The sequence below is a fragment of the Canis lupus genome, chromosome 24 (genome assembly GCF_048164855.1).
Source record: "Canis lupus baileyi chromosome 24, mCanLup2.hap1, whole genome shotgun sequence".
In the NCBI taxonomy this organism is placed as follows: domain Eukaryota; kingdom Metazoa; phylum Chordata; class Mammalia; order Carnivora; family Canidae; genus Canis; species Canis lupus.
Genome location: NC_132861.1, coordinates 38,528,893 through 38,553,470, shown reverse-complemented (window position 1 = coordinate 38,553,470; position 24,578 = coordinate 38,528,893). Strand labels below are relative to the sequence as shown.

The following is a 24,578-nucleotide window of genomic DNA, read 5'->3' as shown; positions in this document are numbered from 1 at the left end:
AAGAAAAGAGTCAGTGGAATGGTGGTCTTTTGTTATGGTCTACAGCCTACCCACCAAAACACAGCGCCCCACCCAGCCTGGCCTCAGAACAGGCTCATTGCTCCCTGGTGTTAGGATCCCAGTTCTCCCCTTAGTACTGATATCCAACTACCAGGCCTTCCAAGACCTACTCTAGCCCTGCCCTTCTATGAGGGAGATATTCCTTGATCCCCACCAGGGCCCACAGTTCTTCTGATGCCCATGAGCTTCTTGGTAATACCATGAACTGGCACCCGAAAGGCTTCTGCATCTGCATATGCCATACCTACTCGAATGAGATCCTAGATTTCTGGTCTCATACCTCTGTAACCCCCCAGATCAATCTGGGAGGCGGGGAGTCTGCACTTTAACAATTTCTCCCTAAGCTCACTGGGCTTCTAGGCAGGCAGATGCAAATTGCTTGCCTAGTCAGAGACAGTGATTTGTTCTTTCCCAGGACAGAAAGGACCTGGTGGGCAGATGCTTTAGAAAGGGGGAATTTTGTAACTAAGAGGACAGATGTGGACTACAGCAGAGCTCAGCCACTGACTACCCATGAGACCCTTGGGGATGCTACCTCGCTACTTTGACCCCAGATTTTCTTTTTGCATTTGAAAATTTAGGTTGGGCTTCTCATCCATAGTGTTACTGACAGATTGGACTAGACAATTCTGTATTGTATATATGTGTGTGTGAGGGGGGTGGATAGATCGATTGATAGATAGATACCAGATACCAATTAAACCCACTCTCTGCCCCCCTCCTCTGCCCAACTGTGACAATTAAAAATGTCATAGACATTGCTGAATGTTAAAATCGGGGTGGGGGGGTTACAGAGGTATGTAAGGGGGTGGGTAAAATCATTCCCAGTTGAAAACCACTGAAAAATACCTTGGGATTATTCTAAAGATTAATGTGATAGCATATGTAAAGCATCTGACAGCATCTAGCATATAATAAGGACTCAATAAATGTTAGTTTCATCAGATATTTTAGGTAGAATTTGGCAGTTGCCTTTCTATCTTCACCCACCATGAAGTGTCCCTGGGGCCTCAAAAGGTGGGTGGTGTGGGGATGACTCTAGAAAGAAAGTTCGATAGAAGGTGATCTCTCCAGTATGTTCAGTGGCCTCAGAGGAGACATTTCTTGGATATTCATGTATGTCTTAGAAGTGTCTCAGGGTAAAGGGGTGATGTAGTTGGAGGCCCAGAGAGACATGGTTCAATAGTCTCCACAGAGAGCCTTTCGTAAGCATGTTGCCCATTTGTGCTTCAGTTCCACCTCCCTATCTGGTTGTTCTGGGGAGATATATGGCCCATTCCAGATGAGGGATATGGCTTCTGTAGAGAAGCAGTTTGTATCAGCAAAGAGAGGATGTGGGAGATATTGCTGAGACACTAGCTGGGCTGGGGCACAGGAAGGAAGGACTCAGAGGAAGCTGGCTATAACTGTAGACCCCAGAGGATAGCCTTCCTGCCCACCTTGCCCTTGTGCATCTGGTCTTTGCAGCTGCCACACTCTGCTGCCCAGATCTAGGCTTCTCTACTGGGGTGGGAAGACAGAGGAAGGAGAGAAGTCTCCAGAGGTAGTATTTCATTCAGGCCTAGGATATATGGAAATCTTCCAAGTCCACAACTGGCTTCTGTGAGAGGCAAAACTGACCCACTATAAGGAATTTCAGAGTTGTCCAAGCTATAGACACCTCGACTAATTTTTTTTTTTTTTAATGATAGAATAGAAAGGACAATGGACTAGGGCCTTGAATTGCTCCTCTGGGCCACTGGCTGGTTGTGTGGTCTTGAGTGAGTCATTCTCTCTGGGCTCCCCTTCATCATCTGCTTTTGGGCAGCACTGCAACTGTTCCAGCGCAGACACTTTAAGAGGCTCTGGTGAGGTCAGCAACTAAACATGCTTTGAGAAGAGAGAAAGAATTATTGGGGCACGCCCACCACCAACTTCAGCCTCAGTGTGAGAGAGAGCAGGCTGCACCAAAGCCATTTCAAAGGGAGTCACTGGCTGAAAGGACTGAGCTCCCAGCATGAGGACAAACCAAGGTAGACCACCTCTGGGGGGCCAGGGTGGAGCTATCCCCTGGAGGTTACTAAGGTCAGTGTGTAATAGGAGCTGGCAAAGGGGGTCTAGCAGAACAGGTGAGGAAGAAATAATTCATTGTTTGTTTTGATTTGATTTTGGTTTTAATCATGAGATTAGCCAAGAAAGGGTAAACACATGCCATGTGTCACTCTTTTTTAAGTGGGGAGTTGAGATCCAAAAGCCCCAAAGGAGCATTCCTCACCTGTATGTGTTGCTCATGGGGAGCTGTGACCTGACACAGTGGGTACATGGCACACTGTGGTTATTTCCTCTGCATTTGCTCTCCCTTCCCTCCCTGAGGGCCTACATCATCTCATGCCTAACATGTGGTGACAAACTTCAAGATGGCCTGCCTCCTCTTCCCATTAAGCCATCCTGCACAAAGGTCCTCTAAACACAGATTTCAACACTTGCCTCACTTATCTTCCTGATAACCTTTTCCTGCTCCCAAGGCCTAGCTCATCAGGACCAAGGCTACCATGTGATAGTGTTAGAAACCTCCACACTAAGTCATAATATCAAAAAAGGCATGTGCTTGAAACCTATCTTACCTGGACTTCCTCAGGGAGGGAACTTGGTCAAGCCCTTAACTCTTTGAGCCCCCTTCCTTATCTCTGAAAATGGCATAAAGACCTGACATGTGGTGATTTCATAGGAGTGCAATGATAGTCAATGACACAGTGGATATAGAAAGGCTTTGCAAACTAAAAAGTGCAGCACTAACATTAGAATCCATTCAGAGCTCTTGAATATCTCTCAAAGTTCATTCAAGATGGTTTTCTTGTTCTCCTGTTGTTTCTCTCCATAGGGATCTTCCCTCCTTTAATTGGCCAGGTAAATCCTTTCCTCCAGAGCTCAATAACCTTCCTATTCTGATGTTTTCCTTCACTATGAACACCCTTAGTACTGAGTTGCTGACCTGCCTCAGTTCTTCTGCACACAGATCAGAGTTAGTGAGCCCCCACCAACAAATGTACGTAGGGTTTACTCATGATCTCATTTAATCCTTGCAATAAATTTAGCAAAGTCTCTGGATACGATGTCAGTATACAAAAACCAATTGCACTCCTCCATAGTAGCAACAAATAAATAGAAAAAGAAATGTTAAAAACATACCATTTTAAAAATGTACATTTTAAAAATAACTGAAGTTATATTATGCATGAAATGCATTGAAAGTACATTGAAAACTGGAAAGTATTATTTAAATTGTTATTTTATTAAATTATATATTACATTAAATTATTATTTAAAGTACGGTGATAAAGACAATCTAAACAAATGCAGACATATAGCAGATTTATGCATTAGAAGACTCAATATTCTAAGGATTTGAATCGTCTTCAAATCAATCAATATAGTCAATACACTATCAATCAAAATCCCAGCAGCTTATACATTGAAATGCAAACGTCCAAGAATAAACAAAACCACCTTGAGAAAAACAAAGCTGGAAGGCATATGTTACTAGATTTAAAGACATAAGAAGTAGCACTAATCAAGACAATGTGCTATTGACATAAAGGTAGACAGACTGACCAGTGGAAGAGAATAGAGCCCAGAATAGAGTCCCACACATACATAATCACTTGATTTGTGACAAAGGGAACAGTGCAGAGCTATAAGAAAATAAGAGCTATTTTTATTAATTGCTGCTGGGTCCACTGGTATCCATTTATAAAAAAGTTATCTTGACTACAACTTCACACTACATACAAATAATTTCTGATGAATTGCAGCTATAAATGCAAAAGGTTAAACAGTAAAGCTTCCATCTAGAAGAAAACAAAGGAGAACGACTTCTTGGTCTTTGAATAGGCAGAAATTTCTCAATCAGGACATTAAAAAGCACTAATCATAAAGGAAAAATACTGAAAAGTTAGGAATTTCTCTTCATCAAATGTCTCCACTGAGAGTAAAAAGACAAGCCAGAGAATGGAAGAAGATATTTATACATATCTGACAAAAGACGCTCAACAGAATACATAAAAGAACTTTTGTAAATCTCTAATAGAAAGACAGAAACCAAATTAAAAATGAACAAAAGATTTTAATTAGTCACTTCATAAAATAAAATATGCAAATCGCCAAAATATATAAACAGGTGTTCATGATGATTGGTCATCAGGGAAATGCATATTAAAACCATAATTAGGGACACTTGGGTGGCTCAGTGGTTGAGTGTCTATCTTTGGGTCAGGTTGTGCATAGTACTGGGGTCCTGGGATCCAGTCCCGCACCAGGGTCCTCAGAGGGAGCCTGCTTCTCCCTCTGCCTGTGTCTCTGCCTCTCTGGGTCTCTCATGAATAAATAAATAAAATCTTTAAAAACAACAACAACAAAAAACCATAATTAAATACAACCACAACAATGACAAAATGAAAAAGCCAGATAACCAAGTGCTGGTGAGGATGTGAAGTATCCACTGAGCAGATATGCTCAGCCACACTAGGAAAATGGCAGTATCTACTCAAGTTGGACATATACACATCATTTGACCCAGCAATTCAGTCGTAGATGCACACCCAGTAGAAATGTTCCCATGTATTTTAAAAACCTAGCAGCATTATGCGTAAGAGTCCCAAAGTGGAAATGCCTGGAAACCTAAGTCCTATCCACAGTAGAATGAGCCACGGTATATTTATATAGTAGAAGATTATGGGGTAAAGAGATCCATGGAGCTACTGTTACACATAGCAGCATAGCCCAGTCTCTCACAGAAGGATGCATGCTATATGGTCCTATTAATAAGATGTTGATAAAGAGGGCAAAGTTATAGTGTCAGGATGAGGGACAGAATTATGGAGGATAGGGGAACCAGAGGGGTTTCAGGGGTACTTTTAATGCTCTGTCTTTTGCCTTGGGTTCTATTTATATAAAAAATTTTGAAAATTCATCAGTTTGGTCATCCGTGCTTTGTGCACATTTCTGTATTATACTATATATTTGAATAAAATTTTCACTTAAAATAGTTCTCACAATGACCCAGGAAGTGATTCTTTCTCCCAATTTTCCAATGGCTAAGAGGCTCAGTGGGAATAAAGAAGTGGTCAGATGTCAGATGGGGATGGGTATTCAAACCCACCCTGTGTGGGTTCCTCACTGGGGCTTTGTGCCTTCAGAAGCAGAGACTCTGAGTCCTACCTTGTATTCCCTTTGCTGCCTGCCCATGGCTGGACATGGCAACCCAACAGATGTTCAGTTATGGATTGAAAGTTTTTGTCTCCCAAAATCTACATATTGAAGCCCCAACCCCCAATGTGATGGTATTTGGAGGTAGGGTCTTTGGGAGACAACTAAGTTTAGATGCGGTCATAAGTGTAGGGCCCCTACAATGTGATTAGTATCCTTTTTTTTTAAAAAAGATTTTATTTGTTTATTCATGAGAGACAGAGAGAGAGAAAGAGAAAGATCGGGCTCCCTGTAAGGAGCCTGATGTGGGACTCGATCCCAGACCCCGGGATCGTGCCCTGGGCCAAAGGCAGACGCTCAACCACTGAGCCACTCAGGCGTCCCTAGTATCCTTGTAAGAAGAATAACAGGCCCAGAACCCTTTCTCTACCACCTGACGACACAGCAAGAAGGTAGCTGTCTGCAAGCCAGGAAGTGGCCTCCACCAGACACCAAATCTTCCAGCACCTCAGTCTTAGATTTCCCAGCCCTCAGAACTATGAGAAATGAATGGTTATTAATTCAAGCTACCAGGTACTTTGTTATAGTAGCTCAAGCTAAGACATTCAGTAGGAAGAAGAAGGCCAGAAGCTAAATCTACAAACTCGCCCACCTACCCTTTTCCTCTCCCTGCCTACCTTCTACTCTCTTTTCCTTCCTAGCTCTAAAGAGTGTTCCTGAGCTTGCCTGGCTCTTGACTCTGTCCCCCTACTTGGCAGAGTGCTGCTACCTTTAGGATGGGGATAACAGGGTGGTTTCAGCAAAGTGGCTTCAGCGGTGCTCCCAGAATGTGGTGCAGAGGTGGAACAGGAGAGGTGTCCTGATGCCCTCCTCTCCCTTAGGCTACCTGCACTGGGCCACCACCACCCAGAACAGTGGGGTTTCTTCAACTCAGCTACTCCTAGAAAGATCCTCAGGAGTGAGGGGGGAACCAGACTGGTGTGGAACCAGACTGGTATGGCTCAGCTCCTAACTCTCTCTGCCACCAGGGCTTGGTCTTGACTCCACTTCCACTTCAGCCTTGAAGTTCTTTTCTCCTCCTGTAGAGGAGGGAATGAAATGGTCCCTGTTGGCAGATCCCTGACCAGAGCTTCCTCCCCAACACAATGGGGGACTCTTCAGTCTCTACATCATTGAAGAATAGGATCTGGATGCTGTCAGAAGCCTCCTCTGGAAGGCTGAGGGCCAGCCTCCCATGGCTAAATAAGGAGGTCACCACTGCCCAGGAAAGGCTGGGAGAGACAGTTTACCAACTTTCTCATTGCCTCTGGCCAGAAGTATATGCCCAAGCTGAAATAGCAGAATCCAGTCCCCTTGGATGTCAATCTGGGAGACACAGTCCCTCTTAAGCTCCCATCTGCTGAGTGTTTCCTTAGGTTTGGATGAAGGACTATACAGACATGATCTGGAGCAAGCTATACCCCAACACTGAGGGGGAACACCATCATTATTCTCATACAACAGATGCAGAAAATGAGATCCCAGGTTTTACATCTAACAAGGGGCAATGCCGAGCTTTGAATCTAGGCTGTAGTCAACAGTGCTTTAGCCATACACACCACCTGTTTACCTCTAGTGGTATCAGGTGCTCTGCAGACCTCACACCAGCCAGTGCTCCCCCACCCATTGTCCAACCCTCTCCCCACAGGCTTGGCTGCTCCTCTAGAACTCCCCCTAACTCTCTCCCATGCCCCCCACCCTGCACTCCGGCTCCAGTCCATAATCCTTTTTAGTCCTTTGCACCTCTAGTCTTGGGCCACCACTGCAGCCTCTGCAAACCTCCAATCGTATCTATAAAGTGGAGCTAACAGTAGTACCTACCTCACAGGTTTCTGTATGTATTGAGTGAAGTTTTATTTGTAAAGGAACTGCGATATAATTAAGAGCTTAGTAAATGGCAGTTAGGTTTTATCTTTTTATTTATTTATTTATTTATTTATTTATTTATTTATTTATTTATTTATGATAGTCATACAGAGAGAGAGAGAGAGAGAGGCAGAGACACAGGCAGAGGGAGAAGCAGGCTCCATGCACCGGGAGCCCGATGTGGGACTCGATCCCGGGTCTCCAGGATTGCGCCCTGGGCCAAAGGCAGGTGCTAAACCGCTGCGCCACCCAGGGATCCCTATCTTTGTTTTTTAACATATGGAACTTGGTGACTCAAAGCATCTCTGGGCTCTAATCCTGATATATTTTTCTTCAACTTTGCTGGTCTCTGGGCTCTACTTTCCTTTCATTATCTAAAGAATTGGGGACATTTCCATTTGGGGGCTTTAGAGATTAGATTTCTAAAAAAAATATCAGTAATCATCTATCCATTTTTTTTTTTTTTTTAGAAATTGCTCTTAAAGTATTTAGAAATCACTAGTCTAACAAATAGTAAACTCCCTGAGGATGCCAAATACCCTTGGGGTCTAGCACAGAGCTGGGCCCAGCAGAACTCAGTACATTCAAAGGAACAGACAGTCAGCAGCACAAGTTTGAATAGTGGGGAACAGTCCTGGCCTCTTAAGCTAGTAGTCCCCATCCTTTAGAGGGCTAGAGGATGGGTGTTTTTAGCTAGAGACAGCTCCTCATTCCCCCTGCATGTGCTCTGAGTCATGGCCAGCTAATAACAGGTCAGCCCCAGGGTGTAGATGAGATCAGACACCTCTGTCTTCCCCAGAGGCATTTCTGTGGGTCTCTGGCCCTACAGTCCCCTTGGGCTGAGGCAGGCGATGTTGGACTACCCCTGTCTCTTGCTGCTAATGTTCAGCCCACATTCTCTGCCACCACCTCCTTGAGGAAAACTAAGCAGGAGCATAGGTAAGAAGTCCTTTTCACCTGAGTCACGGAGGGCAGGGTTGGGTAGAGTGAGGGAACCCAAGAGATCATGTCACTTCAGTGGCTTGGAGCAGAGGGAAACAGCCCAGGGGCTGGTTTGCACCAAGCAATGCCAGGTCTTGCACCGGATCTGGTACATACTGAACACCCCGTGGTGTTCTGGCAAGAGAAACCTTCACAGTCACCAGTCTTAGAAACCAGACTCTTCCTTCTGCTGGCACCCTCTTGTGCTTCAATGTGGAAACATATTTGCCTGCAAAGAATGAGATCCTAAAAGCCTCTTCTGGTCCAAAGGAGAAGTGGCGGATCCCTGAGGTCCTCCCACCACCGTGCCCCTGCAGACACGTCCTGGCTGCCTTAGAAGTGCTGTGCAGCCAGCACAAGTCTGGGCAAGGCTGGGAGACACTGCTGCAATTAGACCGGATCCCAGAAACCCCACCTGCCTCCCTGTCCCCGTGCCTGAGCTGCTCCAGGGCCAGGCAATGGAGCAGGGTTCTCAGTCGCTGACAGAAAAGGTGTGAGGAGGGAAGAAAGAAGAGACAAGCCCTTGGTTTGTGTTCAGTCCCTTCATCCTGTTTTCCTGTCCTGGGACACAGCTCTCTAGAGCCTTACTGGGTTGGAGGCATCTTAAGCAAGGGCCTCAACATAGCACCGTAGTTTCTGACCCTCGGCAGGCTTCCCTGAAACCACTTTATGCTGATGAAAGTAAGGCCTAATTCTGGGCTGCCTTGTGTTTCCCTCACAGGTTCCACATCTCCCATCAGCCTCCGAATCCATGAAGTGCAGTCAAATGGGAGTTTATAGCTGCTGTCCCAGGGACTGTGCAGAGGGCAGTCCTTTGAACTCTGTCTTCCTCTGCTGGTGGGAGGTTCCCACCATTACCTAATGGGGGAGGGCAGAGGCTGCTGGAGGGAAGTCCCATGGCTGCCTCTGTTCCCCGACAGCTCTTTAAGATCTCTGCAAGCTGTCCTGGCTCTAAAATCAGCCCTGAAACTGAACTAACATCCCCTCTCACAGATGTTCCTAAAAGCCATGAGGGCCTCCTGTTGCTGGAGGCACTGTCTTCTCCCCGACAGATACCAACATGCTAGAATCGAGAAACTGCCGGACTCTGAAGATGCAGGTTCTAATGTTACATCAGAGACTAACAGCTGTGTGCTGTGTGCCATGGAAGACACCGCCTCAGCTCTCTAGGCCATGCCATTAACGTGGAAAAGTTTCCTTCACTAAAAAAAAAAAAAAAAAAAAAAGCACAGAGGGAGGTGAGAAGGCAGGTGGACGGTGCATGACTGATGCCAGACTGCTCATTTCACGTGGGAGGATTCGTGTATGTGTCCCTGTCCCTGGTATAGAATGTGCATCAAAACAGGAGCAACTTCTCCTCGGTCCACCCAGGCTGCCTGGCCCCATCTTGTTTAATGCCACTTAGGCAGAATAATATTCCCCTAATTTCCCAAGGCAGAAGTCGACTCTTCAGCCTTCTTCATTCTCCTCCGTGAGACTCAACCAGATGTGGGCCTTCTTCCGTCTATGCATCTCTCATAAGCTAAGTGCAGAGAGAAGTTTCATTTTATTTTTTCCTACACCTTATGTGTTACATAATCCAGAAAATGATACAGATGAGAAAGGCATTGGCAGGAGGGGGAAAAAAAAAAAAAGAAAGAGGTGCAGTGTGAAACACCTTGTATCCAGGTGTTCACCTTGGGGAGAAATCTTCCTCCCCTTACTCCGTTCCACACATGTTCCAGATGGCCTTGTGGGGTTTTCCTGAGGCTAGACCTGCAGGGTCTCTGAGCCCTCCCCTCTCCTGCATTCTGTCCTCCACACATTTGGTGAAAGACAATGTGAGCAAGAGATCTACTTTCAACACCGAGTCTCCACCTCATCTGTCCTTCAGTGATGGACATTCAATGATGCCACACTCATCTGTCCTACGTAATTTTATCAGTCCATTTTAATTTAGTCAAATTGACAATGTAGATGGGGATCCAGAGTGACAAAGGTGGAAGTGTTTCCTCCCATATTATTTTCAGTTACAACTGTTTCCCTCTGCCAGAGTAAGCAGATAAGAGAGTAGTTGTCGGGCAATAATGCCTGACCCCAAAATTTCCCTTCCCTGATACTCTGGACATGTCCTACACCAAGGGCTCATGACCTTCCTACACAGACATCTTAATCTCATGCCTGCTTTCCTTCCATTGGAGCTGATGGGAAGGGGATGAGGGTAACATGAAAATAGAGCTCCTATTACATTTCACACGCCTTTACTTATATTGGGTCATGTAATGTTCATAAAAATTTTCCCTGGGACACAATGCATTTTATAGATGAGAAAACAGGCTCAGAGATGCTAAGTGACTTGCCGTACAGCTATTAGGTAGCAGAGCCAGACACCGATCTATCTGATGCCAAAAATCCTATTCTTTCTGTTCTCCACTCCCAAACTTGCCTGGAAGGGTTGACAAGCATGAAAAAGCCCAGGCCTCACCTTTACGGCTCACCTGTTCTCTCTACCAGGGCTGTAGGCTGCTGTCCAGGTGAGGATGAACTTCTCTGGGAGACTGAGGGAGCATGGCCTGAGCTGAAATGTTTCCTGAGCAAAGCCTTGTCTCCAGGGGTCACCTCACTGGAGATGTCACAGGACACTGCCATGGCCTTGCCCTCGGCTACTCAGGTTTTTAGCAAACACAAGGGAAGTTCCTAGGCAGGTAGAGGAAGATGATGTTCTAAGATCTTTTTAGATTCTGTGGGCAGGAGGACCCCTGGCACCCTGTTCTTCCAAGATCGAAGGAAGTCCCTATTTGACTGGACCTGCCTCTCCTGGGATGCACACTTGCCTCCTGGCTGGGAATCTTTCCCAATGTGGCATCAGCTCTCTAAGTGGTTAGCATAGCTCACTGGCACCTACAACCTTTCCATTTTGTTCAGGTTTGGTTTAAATGGAGCACATATGAGACAGAGGCAGTAAACTTGATTTTCATTTTGGAAAGGTGATAATTGATCACAACTGTGACTGTGATAGTAAACCTTCACTATCACATTAGATGGGAGCTTCTCAGAACTCTTAGAACAAAGCAGAGGGCAGAGGAAAGGAAGGAAATCCGACATCTGAAGATTCCAGAGAAACAAGAAGGAAGGCAGGACAGAAAAATGGAGGCTGTGAGTATCACCTGTCACCAAAGTCCAGGGACTCCCTTGCCCTGGGGGGAGAGATCCACAAAGACTGCGAACTTTCCATTATTGACTAGTTCTCCTATGTCCTCTCAGGCAAATCTGTCTGACACTAAAGGTGAGAGGATCTGATGAGTTCCACTGGCCCTTGCTGTCTTTGTCCACAAATAGCAGTGGGCTAGTAAGGGTCTGAAGTGGTAACACCAATCCTGGTACTGCCACTAATCAGCTGTGGGGGGGGACACTGAGCAAGTTCCTCCCCAGTGTGAGCTTCTGTGTCTTCATCTGTTAAAAAAAAAAAAAAAAAAAAGCCCCCTGTGATTCCATCCAGGTCCAAAGTGGTGCAAAGCAAGGTGTTACCCGTGTATCCTATTATAAATAAGTCTCTAAACCCCACACATTGTCAATGTGACACCTGACCTTGGATGATAGACAAGGAACTTTCCTCTCCTTGAAGCTTTGGCTACCCTATGTTTCCAGGCTATGCGAGATCTCCCGGACCATGTGCTATCAACCAGGAGACAGGAAGGGGGATAGAAAGTCATTCTAATAAATAATCTTATTTGGAGAATGGAGTCTCTACAGCCTCAAATCTATTCTATTCACCATTGCTAGATTAACTTCCTAAAACCAAGGACTACTATAAACCACTCCTCGACCTATCACATCGGTCACTTCCCACTGCCTGCCAAATAACAAGCAAAGTCCCAAGGGATGTACTAAGCCCTTCTCAATCTGATTCACCTTGCTTTTGTTTCCACCACCGATTGTGCCCTCTCTTTGCCACCCCTCCCTCTAACTCTTAAAAGTCGCACCCAGACCACAGCTTGCTTATCATGTTCTATATCTCCCATGAAGACTTTTTCGACCAATTCAGCTTTGTAGAGTGATATTTTCTAATGCATCTGCTGTCTCCCCCAATACCAAGCCTGTCTGGAACAGTGTCTGTCTCATCTTTTTTTTTTTTTTTTTGCTCCTCTCAGGTTCTGGTAGAGTGCTTGATACGGACCTGGCATTCCCTGACTTGAAAAAGAATGTAACTAAGACAGAAAGAACTAGGTACCAGGGGTCCAGAGCAAGAGTACTTGGAAGTGAGTAAAGACAACAAGTTGGAGAAGAAGAGTTTTGGGGGATGTGGGAGGAATGCATAAAATAGAATTTAAGGGTCCTTTCAACTCTGAGATTTTCTGTTTCTATGCTGAGTACTGGACATTTCTTCAACACAGGCTCCTTAGTTTCCTAATAAGTCTTGGAACCCTGGACTTGGAGGTCCTGTGTGTAGCTCCAGCATAGAAGTGACTCCAGTCAAGAGGAGTTTTTAAATCCTGGGGGACGCTGAATGCCTGGTGGTCCTGGTAGATGAGGAAATGTCTCAGGAAAGACCAAACATCCTGCCCATGGTCACTCCCTGCTAGTGCGTGTCTCTGAGCAGGGCCGCTGCAGGCCCACGGAGGGGAGGAGCGGGCGGCTGTGAGCACTCCTTCAGTGCAGCGCTGCCTTTTTAGTGCAGGTGGAGGCTGGGGCTCTGCCTCCTGGCTCTTGCTTTCCCCACCTGCCTGCAGTTCAGTTTCCCTGCTGGTGCCACCACTGAGGCACTGGGGCTGGGGAGGGTTGTCTTCTCAGGATGTGAGCACATTCTAATCCTTCCTAGCCTCCTCTGCATGTGCACCGTTGAGATACCCTTCAATGGGAAGGAGGAGAGAGCCAAAGCTGGAGTGTCTGAAGGTTGCAATAAGTAAGGGAGGTGCTCTGAGTGCTTAAAGTGTCCTTCTGAAACCCTGCCATCCCTGACCTGGCTGCTGAGGTGACGAGGGCAGACTCAGCACAGGCATCCTCCAGACACACTGGTCAGATTGCCTCTTAACAGTTAGCAGAAGGTCAAGAGCAACCTCAGGGCTCATTCCCCTAGACTTCTATCCCTTGCCATGCTCTGCGAATTCCCCATTGTCCCTAGCTGCGTGGTGGCTTCTATTCTCAGGGTTTTCTCATTATCTTCCTTGAGAAGAGGGTCAGAGGACAGGAACCTGGGTTGGGGAGTCCATTGGGTTCCAGGCCAGGTTGTGTTGGTACTGTTTTCCCCTTCCAACCCTTTCTTGGGAGACCAAGCAAAAGTTATCAGTGGTTCAGAGAACCTCCTGTCAAGGTCACCCTGTTCCATCTGATGCTGTCTGACATGAGAACCAACTGTGTTCTTCACCTCCTACCAGCCCCAGTGCAATCCTGGGTGCTAGATGAGCTAGGAAAGAGTACCCCATCTGTTGGCTGGAGATTACTTGCAGCCTCTATGCCACAACAGAAAGTCTCTAAGTTTCTACCTCCCTAGCTGGCCTGTTCCTGTGTGGCATAACCCTTCCCTCCCTAAAGCTTCCTCACTGAGATAATAGACCCAGCCTCGAATGTTCCCCTGTTATTCCTTTTCTTCTTGCCTGCCTGGGTTCCCAAACCCTGTGGCCCTTGGACAGCACAGGGAGATCTGAAATGGCTGAGAAGGAAGGGCCACCATAGGCCTCATCACCATTACCTTCAGCACTTTGGGGCTGAGCCCTGTGTCCAGAGCCTGTGTCACCTGAAACATGACACACTTTCCTTTCAAGAGATTTATAATCTAGGCAGGGAGGAAGGATAGAGAAGCTAAATGCTAATACATGGGAATAGATGCTCAATGGGTATGACAGTACATGTTGCAGAATTTAAGCAACAGGGAGCTGATGGGCGGGGGGGTGTTTCTCTCCTCACAGAGGATGTCCTTTCTTCCTCCCAGGTAGGTGCAGCCCCACTGTAGTGAGTGTACCTCTCTCACCCTAGAATCCTGTGTCTCCTCCTATTGAGCCAGGACACTCACCTATTGCCCACCACCCAACTGTCCAGAATTATTGGAGTTAGTAGGGAAAGGTGCTGGCAGATCCAAGCTTTGTTTCCCTGCCTCCTTAGCTTTCCCTTACCTCCTTCCCTTGCATGCCTATACTCAATTCTCTCTTCAGCAGGAATATAATGTTCAGCTGCTTTACACCCACTCTGTGAATGCTGCCAGCGAATAATGACTAAGGTAGTGGGTGGAAGTACAGCAAGTTGAGACCAATTTAGCAGTCCAGGGTGCCAGGAGGAGGGTGATTTAGCAGCAAATGGCTTTGCAACAGCAAGGAGGGTGAAGATGCCCCCAAAGCCAACAGGCCAGTGAGCCAAGTGTACAGCCCTGCCCTGGTGCCTCAGGCAGGGATTGCCTCAGCCACCTGGCAGTCTATGCATTGCAGTTATATTCATGCACAGGGCAGGGTTCATCCCTAAACAGCAACTGATTTTCAAAGCAATGCCTACCCTCACCCCTGATCTCAGCTCTACTTTGGCACTTTTGAGGGCCTGTGTCCTTGGGTATGCCTTAGCTTGAGAGTCTTACCTAGATTGGGCTCTCTTCTTCTAGTAGATGCTGTGGCCTGGGAGCTTCTGAAGCTCTGAAGAACTAATGGTAATTCAAAAGACTGCTCTGGGCATGGCAGAAATTGAGGTTCTGTGCCATCGAGGAGGGGGGCAATCCAAGCACACTTTAGATCATGCCACAGAAAGACCAACCCAAGTAGGCATAGGGTGTGGATCTTCCAGGTCCTGCCATCTGGGAATGTCTAAGGATTCACGTTATGGGATATGACTGCGAGTGTGGATATCAGAGGAGAGCATGCCTTAGTGAAAGAGATGAATGAATGAATTCGGGTGTGCATGTGTGTGTGTGTGTGTCTGCTGGCTGTCATTCTGAAGGCAGTTATCCTCTCCCACAGTGATTAACTGACATGGAAGCTAATCTATGGGTGATCTGGATAGGGCAACTTTTTACTGCCTTTGTTCCAGGTACTGGACAAAACCCATATCACATCTATTTAGACACCAATTTGGCCTATCACTTAGCAAGAAAAATCACCAGTCTACTGGATTGATTAGAACAATTAATTTTAGCTTTTAGCTAACACATACACACGCTCATATTCTATTTGCTAATTAATGAGGCCTGCCAATTGGGTGATAATAGCAATGAATTGGGAGTCAGGACAGCTGGGTTCAAATCCCAGCATTCCACTTAAAATCTGGGGTGAACCCCTTCACCCCCAATAGGTTCCTTCAGTTTTCTCATATGCCAAATTGTGGAAGATACTTTCTCACAGGGTTGATAATGATACTAACAATAACAACAATAGCAGCAACAATAATAATATCCTTTTTAACGTGTAAAGTCCTGTACAAATAAAAAAGGCTATTAAAATTATTATTACAGGCAGCCTAGAGATGGTGGTAGACTGTCAGGTGGAAGTCGATGTCTGGCAGGAAGCAGGATGGAGACTGCAGATACAGAGGCAGCACTGCCAATCGGCAGCTAGCCCGAAGCCCAACGCAACCATGCCTGATTTTGACACATCTCCACCCACTTCTCTAAATCCTTGGAGAAGGGGATCCAGAGCCAATCTGCACACTCATTTTGCTGGAGGCAGTTGTTAGAGGTGAGTTACTTCACATCCTTCATTTCCCAGCTCTGTCTGGTCTGGGTGCCTTGCTGAGCTACATGGAAGGAGGAAACATTTCTTACCTGGGTTCCCTTTGGAAGAAAAAGCTCCATTTCCTCAGGTCTCAGCTTGCATCTTGGAACTATGACCTTGCTGCTGCTATGTCTACTTTTTATACTTTCCTGAGGTTTAACTTCAAGGTTTAGTTCATGACCACTTCCTCCCTGGTGTCTTTGAGCTCACCTCCCTCATGCTGAGCAGCTGCTGTGTTCAAAGTTAGTACAATCCAATTTTCAATGTACTTGTCATTGATTTACGTATGCTGCTTCCTCTTCTCAATTCCCATCACAAATTTTAGTCTCAAGCCATTATTGAACCATTTTTTTAAAAAATCCCCCACCTCCGTGGCACCTTGAAAACCTTCAATAAATAGTGATGTACAGTTCTAGGGAAACTAAAATAATCACAAACCCCTGAGAAGGCACGTGGCAAACCTGCTATGAGAAATAATGGTGTGGTGTAAACGGCATGAGACAGGAGTCACCAAACTGTAACCACGTGACCTTGGGGAAATCATGGCCAGATTGCCTCCCTAAACATGGTAGCAATTCACACTCCCAACAACAGCGTAAGTGTCTATTTTAGATCAGCAATTTTCAGACTGCAGCAGCATAAAGATCTATTCAAAAGGAAACTCAAAGAACTACCACTTAAAGTGCCTAAAGATCCCCCAGACAGCTGGCTACTTTTTTGTTAGCAAACCCCTAGAAACACCTCATCACTGCCTTGGAACCAGTGCCTTCCTGTGGTTCCAACTGCACAATTTTTAAAACCTTAATTCTAGATCACACCTAGCACTTCCCACTAGTATATATCCATTGGTTGACTGACCCCGAGATAGAGCGCCTAGGTTGGTAGGGTGGGTAGGAGCTAGGTTTTCCTTGTGTTCCCAAACTGGAGTTAGAAACTGAGACGAAGGAACCCTGTCTAGGCAGAGGCCCTGAAAGAGATGACCCAATAACAGGGGCAGGAAAGCCAGAGGCCATGCAGGAATCTGTGCTGGGAAAATGTTCCTTGCCAACAGTCCCCGATATCTCTTCTTCCCATTGCTTTATTAAGCAACCATTTACTAAGGGCCTACTCATAGTAGCCAAATAGTATACTATGAGCTGGGCATTCATGACATCATCTCTGCCTCTAAGAACCATTTGGGCTCTTCAGGATCAGTGGGTAAATGTCAGAATAGTGTGGAATGATGGTAGGAACTCAGAGAAAGGCATGTAACCCAGACATAGGGAAAGAAGAGGGGAAGATTTCTTGGATGGGTTGATTCTCATGGTTAAGACCAGAAGCGCAAGTGGGAGCTTGTTAGGTGGAGGTAGAGAGACGGGGTAAGAATATTTGACAGAGCGGAAACGTGTATTTCTCTTTTCAAAGTTAGTAGAAGAACATGGAAAGAGCCAGAGCTGAGCTGAGTGGAGTTCAAACCCCTGCTCCTCCATCCTCTATCCTAACTACATTATTTAACTCTCCTCATCTAATAATCATACACACCCTGCAGGCCTGTGCTGAGAATTAAATGAGATAATGAATAACAAGTACTGGGCACATAGTGTACTTAGTGAACAGTATTAGGTGTTGCTAAGTATTACCCATGACACCAGTCTATAAGCTGATCAACCACAGGTTTGCCCTCATTACCCTATGCATCTTCATAGTTTAATGAGGCTATGCCTGGCCCAGAGCTTTGCATTTTGTAGGTACCCAATGAATATTTATTAAGTGAATGTTGAATAAGTGCAAAGGCATATACATAACTTTTTAGAATTAGGAAGCCATTTTTATATGGTTGGAACCCATCTACCTCCTTGCCCACACAGGCACAAAAGTGGCTTCTCAAAACTGCATGGCGGATCTTTCCCTCATGCACTCCCAAAGCATTGGCTCTCCCTGACAACACACTGCACAGCGGCACACTTTAGACAGCAGCCACCTCAACACACATCTACTGGGATGCACATGGCAAGACAGGAGGCTCCTCGACAGACACACAAATGTACAAGCTGAATTGTTAAAGCAGGTTTTACTTCGTGAGGTAGGTGCACAGAGGCTGCCATAAATGGTTAAGTAACAACCATCTCGAACGTCCCATCCTCCTTCTCGCTTACACATACACACTCCTGAAAGACTATCCTTTTTCTCCACCTGTTTTTTTTTTTTTTCTCACTTCATGAAGAGTGAATGTCCACACACCCATCTGCTCAGCTGAGACCTCGTACTTGAACTTCCACTTGCTAAACTTAACTTTGCTCCTATTAGCTGTGGACCTTAGGGAAAGCCCGGCCCCCGTTCTTCACTGGTAGAACACAGAGAATGAACCATGCTTCATGCCAACCTGGTAGTTACAGTGTGAGGATAAAGGAGATAACAAATGAGATAACGTCTGTGATGTGGAGAAAGCACCTCAGAAGAAAGGCACTGGATAAATATAAGGTGTAAATGCCAGACCTGATTAGTGTGTATGCCCCTGCCCACAGATTTCCACCCACACACTCTGCTCTTCTCACCCTTGAACACAAACACCCTTCCCGCCTATAAAAGCTGTCTCTAATACCCATTTTCGTGTGTGTGTGTGTGTGTGTGTGTGTATGCTTTAGCACCTATATGTTCCCCAGTATACCCACAGAAAATTGTTTTTGGACTTAGAGGAAGCTCAGGTTACAAGCACTGTCTAGTCCCTACCCACAGAGTCTTCTCAAGGGTCGTTGGTTCTGGAAGACTTGCCAAGCACACACACAGCTCATCTCTCTCTGGCTAGACTTCTCTGCTCCTCTGATTGCCACTAGGCTGTACTTCCAGCAGAGCAGGAGATCCTTTATCTGGCACAGCTCCTGCCAAGAGCTCTCCAGAACTCAGTCCCTCCATGCTAGTCTGCCCAGCACCTAAGACCGAAGACCAGGGTTGATGGTTGCAGGAGGGTGTGGATAGAATGGGGGGGGGGGGGCGATCCAGGAAATCTAGATGCTCAGATCCCTAAGCACTCTTTTTGTTCCTAGGGAACCGAGGGCTCTGAAGCTAACAAGTCCCAAGCACTTTCCTAGGCCTGACATACTTGTGGGCAAGCAGAACATTCATTTGCTCCAGAGTTCACTCCTTTCCATTTCGAGCAAGAAGGAGAAAGATCACCTGGCCTGTGGTGTTTCGATGCCTGTTGCTGCTGAGTTTTATGCTCTGAAAGCGGGAGTTCAGCATGTTGAAGACTGTGTGTGTGTGTGTGTGTGTGTGTGTGTGTGTGTGTGTAGGGGTGGGGAGGGAGTCGGGGGCTGGCTACCTTTGGCCGGTGAGAGAAAGAAGTGAACGTGGTGTGTGTGTAGGTGTGGGACTGTGTGTGTGTTAATCTGGCTGAATGGCAAGTCTACGACTGATCCTTGTTGACCCACAACTCCAGGGGGCCACTTTCCACGTTCATGGAGCCCCTCTCTATCCAACTCAGCCCCCGTGACACATTCCTTCAGTGAGACGTCCCAAAGCTCTAACTGCACCAGTGTCCCTGCCACCCCGTGAGCACGGCCACGGCCCATCTCCAGAGTTCGGACGGCCAAGTGCAGTGTCCACAGCCCAGCTGTCACACCCTCCGTCTGGGGCCAGGGACCCTCTGGGCTCACGCACACTTCCCCTTTGGCTCATCTCAGACATCAGTGTCACCCAACACTTCGTGTCCAGCAAGATCAGATTCGGGGCTGGAAGCAGATGAAGCCAGGGTGCAGGAGACGGAGACAAAGCCGTAAGGACGGGCGCAGCATCCCTTTCTCCAGGCTGGGTCCCGAGCAGCAGCACCCACCCTGGCGCAGGGGGGAAAGAAAGACCCTGACAGTTACGTGCAGAGACAAAGACACCCGGACGGACGCCGACACAGACAAAGACCGACGGACGCCCGGACGCCCGGTACGCGGCGGGGAGCGCGGTCGCCCCCGAGCCCGAGCGCCCGGGGCGCGGCGGAGGAGGACCCCGCCCGCAGCGCACCTTACCTGCCCCCTGCGCCTCCGGCTGGCTTGGGCATGGTTTTTTTTTGGGGGGGGGTCGGGGGGCTGCAGTGGGGTCCCGGCCGTCTCCGCAGGGCTGCGGGCTCGCGGCTCCGGCTCGGCGGACCGGGCGGCGGGAGAAAGTTTCGGCCTCCGCGCGCGCCCGCAGCTCGCCCGCCCGCTCCCGGCGCGCCGGCCTCCGCGCGGGGTCCGGGAGCCGAGGGCGGGGCGGGGCGGGGCGGGGCGGGGCGCGGGGCGGGGCGGGGCGGGGCGAGCGCCGGCGCCGCTCATTGGCCGGGCGCGGCTCGCAGCCTCTCGCTTGCTGCTCGGCGGCCTTTGTTCCCGGCTGACAGCTGGGGCTGCCCCGCACTTGGGGTCGGCGGCGGCCGCGGGCCCCGGCTCTCCGCTGCCACCGCCCGCAGACCCCTTCGGGCGGCCCTGAGCCTCTCTCCCTCCACCCGCCGGCCCTGCCCCTCCTGCGACTCTTCCCTTCTTGCTCTTGTCCCTGCCTCCTCGGTAACGCGCGCTCCGTCCTTCCTCCTTCGCGTTTCCTAGATTCATTCCTTGGCTTTCTCCTCTTCCCCTGGATCCTTCTCTTCCTTCATCCCCCCCCCTGCTCCCCGCCCCATCTTCTTACTCACCAGTTTGCTTTCCCCAGCCCCAGCCCTGCAGCCCCTGGGTCCCGGGGAAAGGCTGGATTTCCAGGTGAAAGACGGGACCAGCAGCCTAGTGATGGGCATTGCCTCACGTGCTGGGATTAAAGGCAGGGGCCCGGAACACTGGCACCCCCACTCCCAAGACATTTCTTGTTCTTTTTCTTTTTTGAGATTTTATTTATTTATTCATGAGAAACACGGAGAAAGCGAGGCAGAGACACAGGCAGAGGGAGAAGCAGGCTCCATGCAGGGAGCCCGATGTGGGGCTCGACCCCCGGGTCTCCAGGATCACGCCCTGAGCCGAAGGCAGACGCTTAACTGCTGAGCCACCCAAGCGTTCCAAGACATTTCAAAGGCAAACTTTTCCAGCTCCCTCCGGGGGACTAGGTTTCGGGTGAAAGAATGAGTGGGAAATATCAGAAAGGGAGACAGAACATGAGAGACTCCTAACTCTGGGAAAGGAACTAGGGGTGAGGGAAGGGGAGGAGGGCGGGGGGTGGGGGTGACTGGGGGACGGGCACTGACGGGGGCACTTGATGGGATGAGCACTGGGTGTTATGCTGTATGTTGGCAAATTGAACACCAATAAAAAATAAATTTATATATAAAAAAAAGGAAAGCTGAGTCGTGTTCCAAGTTTATAGCTATAAATCTCACCCAGTACCTTTTTAACGCTATCATTTTCTCCACCACCCTCATTTTTAACTTCTAGCAGTTGGGCTAGGAAGGAAACCAAGTTTACAGGCTTTGGGAGGACAAAAGGCCAGTTAAATGGGGTGCTGGGTGTGGCATGAGGCTCTGGTCCTGGGTTCACCCAGGTTAATTAATTCACTAAAACCAGGCACGGCTCTACCCAGGGAATGCCAGCCTCAGCCAAGTGGAGGAGGGAACACTGAGGTGGCTGATCTCTGACTAAAAGTGGAATGAGGGATCCCTGGGTGGCGCAGTGGTTTGGCGCCTGCCTTTGGCCCAGGGCGCGATCCTGGAGACCCGGGATCGAGTGCGACGTCGGGCTCCTGGTGCGTGGAGCCTGCTTCTCCCTCTGCCTATGTCTCTGCCCCTCTCTCTCTCTCTCTCTGTGTGTGACTATCATAAATAAATAAAAATTAAAAAAAAAAAGTGGAATGAGGGAAGACAGCCCAAACAGAAGCAACACCATGTTGTTACAGCCACCCTGTTGCTCTCAATCTTGTAAAATATCTTTCCCATTTCCAGATCTGGACTCTGAAAACTTCAACTCTCAATTCTAAGCTTCCTGGAAGGAAACACAACAGACTTCCAGAGCAGAGACAGGCTCTGCTAATTATCATCTGTGTGACCCTCAGCCAAGGCCATAACCTCCTTATATCTCAGGGCTTTTGTTTTTTGTTTGTTTGGTTTTTTTTTTGGTGGTGATATTGTCGTTTATATATATTTTTCCCCTTTATGAAATGGGGAAACAATTCCTGGAATGTAAACTTCCTGAGAGCAAGGACTTGTTCGGTTTTGTTCATAGCGGAGGGACTTGATCTGTTCTGTTCACAGATGTACCCTCAGCACCTAGAACCTGGCTGGTATATCATAGTCATTCTATAACTACTTGTAAATGAAGCAATCCCTACTTTATAGGTTTGCTATGAGGATTAAATAAGAATCCTTGGCATGTGGTAAGTACATACACATGGTAGCTATTACAAGGAACATTACAACTTCTCTGTATCAACTCCAAAGGCCAGTTCAGCCTTCTCTGAAGATCACCTCTTCTTTTCCACCTTTGCATATATTTGTCCCTCAGTTTGAAAGGCTTTTCTCTACCTGTCAAAATTTGAGACCTAAAATGCTTTCCTTATTCACACCATCTTTGATCATCTCAGCCAAAACGACAATTCCTTTTTCTAGAGCTCCACGTCTCTTGTCCCATTCATATGTATGCTTGCTTGCATGGTGACTGTGACTGCAGGTCTGTCTTTCCCTAGACTATGAGCTATCTACAGTCAGACACTGGACTCTACATCCCCAGAGACAGATGTGGTGCCTCACAGGTGGGAATTTCTCAGAAACACTTGCAGAATGGATTAATATAAATCTAACATCTTAGCACTTAAAAAAAAAAAGTAGAATCTTGGAAGGTAGAATAAAGAATTATGGGATGCTGGGTGGCTCAGCGGTTGAGCATCTGCCTTTAGCTCAGGACGTGATCCTGGGATCTGGGGATTGAGTCCCGTATCAGGATCCTCATGGGGAGCTTGCTTCTCCTTCTGCTTATGTCTCCGCCTCTCTCTCTCTGTATGTCTCTCATGAATAAACAAATAAAATCTTAAAAAAATAATCAGGTGGACTTCTGATTTCAGTCAAACTCATTTTTCTGTTTTTAGATGTGGAATTCCATGGAAGGAGAAAAATACTAATCCTGAAAACCTGTTCCTCATTTTGGCCCTACCACTACTACTTAAATGCTCTTGGATAAGCCATGTCCCTGACTAGGCCTCAGTTTCTATATCTGCAAAGTGGGTAGTTTGAGTGAGACTCTTTAAGGGGACGCATCCAGCACTGACATATTACGGTTCTCTGTCAGAAGCATTCTAGGTAGCATATAAAGCATGACATGTAGCTCTCTTATAATGACTGAGTTAGGCAAAGGATGCGGGCAATGCATTGGTGTGTATGCAAGGGGTGGAACCAAGATACAGTATGAAACAACAGAAGCACCCTGTGAAGGGATGCTTCAGAGATAAAGTGGGGTGCATTGAAAATGGGGGTGGAAGTAAGGAAGCAGAATAAGGGGAGAAGAGCTGCCATGGTACAGCGTGGTGTGTGTGTGCGCGTGTGTGTGTGCATGAAATCCTCAGGAATGTGGACTCCAGAAGTAGAAAGCCATAATTAGCTCCCTGATTCAGCTGTTGAGTATGGTAATGCAATGACTGGGTGTGTCTGCTCCTAACACCCCTGGTGGGATTCTCAATGTGGCTCCTCTTCCTTTGTCTGTTTAAGGAGTGCTGCCCTGACGGGGCCCTGGGTATCCCATAGGAATCTCTGCCAGACTTTCCCTTGCCTGAGCTGAGTCTGGAAAGCTGGGTTAAAAGCATGTTTTTGTAAAAAAATTCCCTGCCTTCCTCATCTGTTCACCAACAAAGATTCAAGTAGTTAACCATTCGGGCTTATCATTTTGTCCTTCATCTCTAGGGCCTTAGATTGGCCACATAGGACCAGGCCCATGGACCAGTTAACCTAACACTTTCTCTGGATTAGAAGCGCCTCTGCCTTTCTCAGTGTGCTTTCACCTATTACAATGTAAATAATTGCCCATCTTCTTGTTTGTGTGTTCAACTTTTCTGTAACCTTCTTACTCGGAGACCACATCTTTCTTGTTCAACACTGAATGCCCAGCACATAGTTGATATACAGAAAGCACTCAAACAATGTTTGAAAGAATTATATTGAGAAGAGAAAGATGATGTTTTAGAGAGAGATATGAACTCAAATACAGAAGATTCACATTTCTTCTCACTTCAAATTTGTGGTCTTGTCACAATATTTCTGAGACTCCATTTGCTCATTGTAAAATGGGCCTATTAACATTTGCTCTACCTGTCTTATGGCAATGATGCAAAGATGAAGAAAATCAAGTTGAAGACGGTAAGAAAAGTAAAAAATGTCAAATAATTGTTTAACATTATTTCAAGTCTAAAAAAATGCAGATGCTTTTGTTAGATGATAATAAAACTTGACTATAGGGGTGTGCCTGGCTGGCTCATTGGTGAAACATGTGACTCTAGATCTCAGGGTTATGAATTCAAGCCCATGTTGGGTGTGGAGATTACTTTAAAAAAAATTAAAAATCTTAAAAAAATAAAAAAGCTGACTATATTTAACTGAGGCTGTTTAATCTCCAAAAGTAGGTAAGAAAATATAGTGATAGATCACTTAACTGCTACTCCGTCTCCAAGCTACCCTAGGAAAGTATAAAAAGGCTGATTTTCCTGAAGGTCAAACTAATGCCTCTTGACCTTAAAGGATGCCCCACCAGTGTCCTGTCTCCCTCCAGGATAAACAAAAAAAAAACAATCAAACAAACAACAACAACAACAACAACAAAACAGTTCTCCTGGAGTTTCCCCGGATGTGCAATTTTTATAACCAGAATTTACATTGCTTAC

The 24,578-nt window shown here is 47.0% G+C and overlaps 1 protein-coding gene across 3 annotated transcripts in view; it reads right to left on the bottom strand.

Annotated features, from left to right (window-relative positions):
• The window catches only part of LZTS1 (leucine zipper tumor suppressor 1), a 51,338-nt gene extending 31,357 nt beyond the window's left edge, over window positions 1-19,981 (bottom strand). For 2 of the 3 annotated variants that reach the window (XM_072796384.1, XM_072796382.1), the window contains exon 1: window positions 19,793-19,981. The gene's annotated coding sequence lies outside the window, so the exon portion shown is untranslated. Of the gene's footprint in view, window positions 1-19,433; window positions 19,607-19,792 lie in introns of all 3 variants that reach the window. The other variant, XM_072796383.1, reaches the window with a different exon arrangement.
• Between the last annotated feature and the right edge of the window lie 4,597 nt (window positions 19,982-24,578).